Genomic DNA, 6,862 nt, shown 5'->3' with positions numbered 1-6,862 from the left:
GTCGAGAGTCGAGGGCCGAGGGTCGTCGAGGGTCGAGAGTCATCGAGGGGTCGAGGGTCATCGAGGGGTCGAGGGTCGTCGAGGGGTCGAGGGTCAAGGGTCAAGGGGTCGAGGATCGCCGAGGGTCGAGGGTCTCCGTTTAACAAGAATGCCCCCATTATGGATGTGCACAAGTTGATCCAGTTTTTTCTTATCTCATCCATGGCTACATCATTTGCTGGAAGTAAAAGGCGTATGACGCTACGAAACTCTTCAAAGTTGTTTTGAAACAGAGTTCCGAATAGGTTGATTCGCTTTTTGGTACGGATTTTTAGCAAATGACTTCCAAATAGCGATATTCGGAAGGCTCTTTCTGAACTTCCTACCAAAAAGCGAATTATCCTATCTGGGACTCTGTTCCAAAACAATTTTAGAGAGCTTCATACCGTTATGCGCCTGTTACTTTCGGCAAATGATGAAGCAATGGTTTTCTTGAGATCAGTGAAAATATGGACCATTTTCTGCACATCCAGAATGGTGCCATCTTTTTAAATCCCTTAAAGGGTAAGAGAATCCGAGCGGTCGAGGATCGGAACTAGCTAGGGCAGGGGGTCAAGGGTCGCCTAGGGGATGAGGGTCGAGGGTCCTCGTTTAACAAGAATGCCCCCCATTATGGATGTGCACAAGTTGATTCATTTTTTTCTGATCTCATCCATGGCTACATCATTTGCTGGAAGTAACAGGCCTATGATGCTACGAAACTCTTCAAAGTTATTTTGGAACGGAGTTCCGGATAGGTTGATACGCTTTTTGGTACGGATTTCAACAAAGGCCTTCCAAATAGCGATATTTGGAAGGCTCTTGCTGAACTTCATACCAAAAAGCAAGTTATCCTATCTGGGACTCCGTTCCAAAACAAGTTTGGAGGGCTTCGTAACGTTATGCGCCTATTACTTTCGGCAAATGAAGAAGCAATGATTTTCTTGAGATCAAGAAAAATATGGACTATTTTCTGCACATCCAGAATGACGCCATCTTGTTAAATCCCTTAAAGGTTAAGAGAATCCGAGTGGTCGAGGATCAGAACTAGCTAGGGTAGGGGGTCAAGGGTAGTCGAGGGGATAAGGGTCGAGGGTCGTCGAGGGGTCGAGGGTCGAGGATTGCCGAGGGGTCGACAGGGGAACACCGATCAATCCCCTCTCGCTCGACCAACTCTCGAGGACACCCAAACCATAGAAAAAAAGCGTTCTCGATCTCGTACCCCCTCTCGCCCCTACCCGACAAACTCTCTCGAGATTTATAAGAGATTTATCAAGAATGCCCCCATTATTGAATCCTTTGACACTGGACAACGTGACATATAGAAGGGTAGATGAGATCAGGAAAAATAGGGACCTTTTTTTCTGCACATCCAGAATGGCACCATCTTGTTAAATCCCTTAAAGGTTAAGAGAATCCGAGTGGTCGAGGATTGGAACTAGCTAGGGTAGGGGGTCAAGGGTCGCCGAGGGGATGAGGGTCGTCGTTGAGGGGTCGAGGGTCGAGGATCGCCGAGTGGTTTATGTTTGCCACTATTAATATATCCATCTCTCATGTTTGTATATTAATTGCCATGTTGTAATATTTGTAGAAACTATGGATTAACAAAGAGACTTCGAACAAGAAGAGGTATTGGGGGACATAATCCGCAATGGAGCTGATGTCTTGTCGATATTTCTCAACGAAACAGATGGTCTGGAAGGAGAGGAAGCAGGCTACAGTGATCAAACAATGGAGGAGGAAAGTCATGATCATGATGGTGGCTCCGGCGACCGTGATGACGGCTCCGGTGACCGAACGGAGTCGGGATCAGCTGTTGCAAAGTCTGGGGAGGTGTGTGTGTGTGTGTGTGTATAGACGGTCTATTCTGTTAATATTAGCAGAATAACTATCCCGCACACCACTTCGGCACTGCACGCTCAACAGAAGCGCACTGCATCATTTCGACGACAAGCACTGCAATAGAGACTAGTGAAGTTCTCGTCGGAAAAAACTGCATGCGTTATTTTTTCGGTACTGTTTTCGCTCTAATTTTTAACCGTTTATCGGAATGAGACATGTAATATACCATTGAAAAGCTATGGATTAGGTGCAACTTCGACATGTTGAACACTTTTCGAGATTCCACACGGTTTAAGAGCAGTTTTGAAAATAGTGTGGCGGATGACGAGTGGCAGCGAGCGTTTTTTCACGTTTTTTTCTAAACCGCTTGTCGGAATGAAGCAAATGATACGCTGTTGGATAGATATCGTCGAGGTGCATCGTTTTCATATATAAATCTTTTTCTAATTCGTTGCGGTTGAAGAGCAGTTTCAAATTTACTAAATCGCGGAACTCTGTTTTTCAATTTTTTTGAAATTTTCGGTACTGTTTTTGCTCCAGTTTTTGAACTGTTTGTCGAAACGAGGCGTGTGATATGCAGTTGGAAAGCTACGAACAAGACGCAACTTTCATTTGTTGAAATATTTTTGAGATTGCTTATGGTTTTAAGTTAATTTTGAAAATTGTGCGGCGGACGATGAGTGGCAGCGGCCGTTTTTCGCAAAATTTTTGCAAACCGCTGGTTAGAATGATTCAAACAACGCGCCGTTGGAAAGATATCGATGATACGCAACTCTTTCATGTAGAACACTCTCTCTAATTCCTTACGGTTTAAGAGCAGTTTCGAATTTATCGAAATGCGGACACTCTGTTTTTTGCAACACCCAAATCGACGTGGGTACTTCATCCGACTGAAAACCGCACTGCAAAGGACGAAAAAGTGCACTGCATCACACGGGTAAGAGAACTGCATGGTTTCTTTTATTCAAACGTAATTTTTTTGAAGGACGAGAAAGTAGAGTGCACTTCACATCGGGTGTAAATGAACCACAACACTATCAAGAAGTGAACCGCATTATTTTTTTTCGCTCCCGTAACAATTTTTTTGCACTTACGGGATGAACAACATCATATGGCCGCCCACACTTCTTTTGAATGAAAGCCGCACTGCATCGGATGGGCAAGCGAGCTGTATAATTTCTTTTGTCGGACGTTTTTTTTCTCATACGCAATTGAACAATATCACTCTCAAAAGTGAACGGCATTCGAAGACCGAAGGCACTGCACGTGTTGATGTAGTCGACTGATTTTTTTGAGACACACAAACAAATTGCACTTCATACATAGATGTAATGAGCTGCTACACAATTTGGTGTGAACTACTTTTTCCAATCGTCCCACATACAAAAAAATTGAATTCAAGAAAGGAAGTAAACTTTCCGTGGGGATTTCTTCTCTCTTTCTACAAGCTGAACCACTAAGGGGCTGCAGTGCACTTCTTTCCTTCTTTTTTTGTTGTTAGTCTTCTTCCGTATTAAACAATAAAGTCAACAGTTGCAGATGCAGGCGAAGCGAGCTGTAGATATATGAAAAACGAGTGCAGGAGGAAAAATATGAGCCCCTGGAAAAATAGCATGAGCAATAATGCAAACTAAAAGCAGTTTGCCATCGGGCCGGGCACTGGAAAAATAGCATGAGCACTGTTGTGGCGTGCGAGCACTGCACACGCTTCCTCGCCGGACTGCACGCACGCGCCCAGCATACTGAACTGTAACATGCGTGTCCCCAAGCTGCAAATGCATTAAACTGCAAGAAATCATTTCTATGCTGAACTTATTTGGAAATTATTTCTACGCCTATTACTTCCAAAATTCACTAGCCGCTCTAACCGCACTGCATCAGAGACATCAAGTGAACCTCTCGCCGATTAAGAAAACACTGCGTTGGCCGTAGGTAGCACCTCTCGCTTGCGGCTTCGAGCTTCACAGGAAACATCGGCATGTTGGTGGAGGAGAGTGGGAGATCAGATGCTGGAGCCAGTACTCATCGGAGGACGGAGGTTCCACTTTTTGGATGTGTGGCCGCGATGTCCCATGTCCGCAGTTCCTGTAAGTCACCGGCGCTCGCTGCTTGTACCGGAGAGGAAGGAAATACGGAGTTGGATCCGAGGGGATGCTTGCCCAGGCCTCGTGTTCGCCGGAGAGGAGGAAGGGAGCCAGCTGCTCAACTCCATCGGGAGGCGCTCACGCCCACAGAACTGCGCACGATGGCACACTGCACCGCAACCATACGGCCGCCGAACAGCTTGCCCAAGCGATTGAATTGCACGTCGCGCCGCCGTCCAAGCGAGAGTTCGTCGAAAGCCGTCGGTGCCGTGGGCCGAACTGCAAGGCCCCGTTGGTCGAGCAGCACGCCCGTGTGGGTAGAACTGCACGCCCGTGGGCAGAGTCAGCAAGGGAGCTTGCCGAGCCGCGCCGCTGCTGTGAGCCACCGGACTCATGGTCGGCAAGGTGGGGCTGACGGGGGAACACTGGAGCCGAGACGGAGCTTAGTGATGTGAGAAGGGTGGCAGGACCATGGTGACCGGATCCGAGGCCGGTGCTGCCAGATCCGAGCTCGGTGTGGAGCAGGTCGCCAGCATGGTGGTTGGCCTAGACTGCGCCGGCTGGATTTGGCAGCTGGGCATCGCGGGAGGTCGCCGCGGCCTGGCTCCGGCAGCGGGGCATTACGGAGGACCGCCTGGCCTGGCTCCGGCGGTCGGGTGTCGCCGTGAGGTGTTACAGCCTGGATCCGGCGCTGGGATGTCATGGGGGTCCGCCGCAGCCTGGATCCGGCACTGGCTCGTCCTACGAGGTTGCCGGGGGAGGGTTGGCTCACCGGCGAGGAGTGGAAGGCCGCGGGCTGGGCAGGGGCGCAGGAATTGGCGCCGGTTGTGGCGGTGGGGGAAGAGAGGGAGGAGATGCGGTGGTGGCGGGAGGGAGAGACGAGGAAGGTTGGTTGGTGGGTTGGGCACAATGAGATGGGAAGTATGTGGCCGGGTGGGCTTCTACCAGCGTTAGGTGTTAGCAGAATAAGCTACTGTTAGCAGAATAAGACTCTAGAGGGGTGTTATCATAATAGACCCACCCTATATATATATATATATATATATATATATATATATATATATATATATATATATATATATATAAAGCCTGTGCCGACTAGCTAATTGATGCATTAATTGTTTTTGTATGTACATATATTAACTCTTCTTTCTTCTTTTATAGCCCTCCGTATCGAGCAAAACTTTGGTAACGAGACGAGGCCTAAAAAAAGTTGCGCCCGATCAAAGGTTCACGGTCACAGAAATCGCGCGCGATGGCCAACCGATTCAACCCCTCCGGACCAAGGAAGCATTTTCTTCTCAGTGAGGGGTTCTTGTTAGGGACATGATCCCGATAAGCATCCACCAATGGTATAAGCCTAAGAAGGAAGACCCTCAAGTTTCTTTTGTCGAAGATAGACATAAAGATGATCTTTGGACCGCGCTGAAGGAAAATTTCATCCTACCGGCAGAGGAGGATCCGGAGAAGCTCGTTATAGAGCCATTGATCAAGGCTCATGCTCTCAAGAAGATGGCGGGCCTATTCAGGAGGTGGAAGAATGAGTTGAAATCAATGTATGTCGACAAAAATAAGACTCCAGAATTCAGCGGCCGATTTGAGAAGATAAGATATCACTCGCCCAAATTTGTGGCCCACAAGACATTGGAGAAGAGTAAGAAGATGTCAGTGATTAACAAGATAAATGCTGCAAAGAAGGAGCATCACCATTGCACGGGGTCAGGTGGCTACCTCCAAGCCCGGCCGTTGTGGGACACGGCTGAGCAGGACCTGATTGCTAAAGGGGTCGAACCAGAGACATTGCACTGGCCAGACCGTTCAAGGACTTGGTTCTTTGGGGTTGGGGGAACTTTGGACTTTGAAACAGGGAAGTGTTGTTGGACAGACGAGCAACTTGCAACACCCATCACGAAGCTTCAAGAAGCAATCAAGGCAGCGCAGGAAGGGACGTTCATTCCCGACAGAGAGAACGACGAGCTCACAAAGGCCCTCGGGAATCCTGAGCACCCTGTACGAACACGAGGCACGCCAGGCTCCGTTGCGTGGAAGGTTGGGATTCCTGACGCAGGCGGTTACAAAACCCAAGAGAGGAGGAGGAAAGTGGAGATTAGCGAACTGCAGAAGCTTTAGGCAAGGGTACGAAAGCTAGAGGAACGACAAGCTGTTGAGAACCAGCCAGATCCTGCCCAAGCTACCCCAGAAGCTACCCCTCCATCTCAGCAGAGAAGCAGTGTGGCTTCCACCGAGCTCGTTCAATAGCTTGACTTCACGGGTCCTAACTACCCAGTGGATTTTATCACGGATTCACACCAGTGCCACCTTATGATGCAATGGCTCCAGCTCAAAGTCAAGGCGGCTGTCGGCTCTGTGTTCCCTCCTTCACCCTAAGAAACTTTTCACTGCTGTCCGATTCCACAAGGCTATCCTGTTGTGATGGTGGATGAAATAACAGAGGGATTTGAGGAGCTCCAGCTTGACCACCCTACAGGTGATGGGGAGACTCGGCTAGGTCTTGCTCTGAAGACTCAGTGTCTATGGCGGAAGGAGCACATCAAGCTTCTAAACTTCATGCCTCTTGTGAGTCAGCTGGGCACTCCGCCTCCTCCTCCTCCGGCGAGTGATCAGGGCACTCCGCCTCCTGCTCCGGCGCGTGAGGGCGGCAGTACTCCGCCTCCTTCTCCGCCTGCTCCGGCGCATCCGAGCAGCCCGCCTCCTCCTTCGCTGCCTCGTAAGAAACAACGATGGCGGAACACAGACGTCGCCGCTCCTACTGCTCTTGTGCGTCGTAGCAGTCCGCCTCCTTCTTCTCCGCCTCGTAAGCAACGGAAGAAGACAGCCGCAGCCGCTCCGGCTACTCCGGCGTCTATCAGTACAACCAGAGGAGGGAGGCAATATAGATCCGGTCCATCGTCTCTCAA

This window comes from Triticum dicoccoides, chromosome 1B, assembly GCF_002162155.2.
Source record: "Triticum dicoccoides isolate Atlit2015 ecotype Zavitan chromosome 1B, WEW_v2.0, whole genome shotgun sequence".
NCBI lineage: Eukaryota > Viridiplantae > Streptophyta > Magnoliopsida > Poales > Poaceae > Triticum > Triticum dicoccoides.
This window is presented reverse-complemented; position numbering follows the sequence as displayed.